We start from the raw sequence: 1,220 nt of genomic DNA on the forward strand, positions 1-1,220 counted from the left end.
ATATATATATATATAACATATATATATTAGTATATTAGTATATATATATAGTATGTATATATAACATATATAACATATATATTAGTATATTAATATATATATAGTATATATATAACATATATAACATATATATTAGTATATACTAGTATATTATATATTAGTGCCCATTCTCCGATATATATTAGTATTATATATATATATATATTAGTACTTCCTATGGTACTTTTTATGGTGCCCCACAGGTCTCTAAATCCCTGTTAATTATTTGGATTCAGGATTCAGTTTTTCTTTCTGTTCCTCAGACCGGATAATCTCAATCAGCTGTCCTCAAGTGCACTGATATTTTCTTCTGACAAACAAAACTGCAGTTGAGCCCCCCCAAGAATGTTTTATTTCCGTTATTGTACTTTTTTCCCCCATAATTTCTACGTTTTATTATTTCCATCTCCTTATTAACGACATTCCCTATTATTCTTCTGCTTCAATAGCCTTCACACATATAATACAGTGTAAGCAAGATATTAGGCCACAATCAAGCCTATCTTCCCGTAGCAGATCCTATTTTCCAAAGATGGTTAGCATCAAAATCTTCCATTCTACATATTCTTCTGCACTGTGACCACGTCTCTCCCTGTGAGGATTTACAGTCAGAGATGCCAGACAAATGACTGAAGAAGCCATCTTGAAAATGAGTTCTCCAAGTCCAAAGTGAGTTCACCTCTAAAATAAGCTGACCCTATGTGGCTCAGACATGAACTGCTCACCTGACTGCTTCCCCAGTCACAGACCCACAAAACTGCAAGCAGAATGAAATGGCTACTGAACCAGAACGTTTTGGGAAGCTGTCTGATACACATCAAACTGGAACACTCACCCACAGTCCTTCTCCTAGAGTCCCATGTGGTTATCTCAAATAGGTTTCCATGTGTTTCAAGTGTCCACATTCCCTTCTACTCTACTCTTTTTACGTTAACTGTCCCAGAGAAACATTCTTAATACGACTCTTTGACCACTATTACTGCTTTTCCTATCATGAACTTCCTTCTCAAAACCCTTTAGGACTGATCTCCACGCCTTCAAAACCCTCTACTCCAGCCTATACAAAAAATAATATTCTTAGGCCAAATCTGCCACTGTTTCCATCATTGAAGAGCACCAATGCTTACTCATATGGCTGCTACTGCTGCCTTCCATCAACCCACTTGCTTTGTCTAACTCCA

Source organism: Ursus maritimus, unplaced genomic scaffold (assembly GCF_017311325.1).
Source record: "Ursus maritimus isolate PB19 unplaced genomic scaffold, ASM1731132v1 scaffold_42, whole genome shotgun sequence".
In the NCBI taxonomy this organism is placed as follows: Eukaryota; Metazoa; Chordata; class Mammalia; order Carnivora; family Ursidae; genus Ursus; species Ursus maritimus.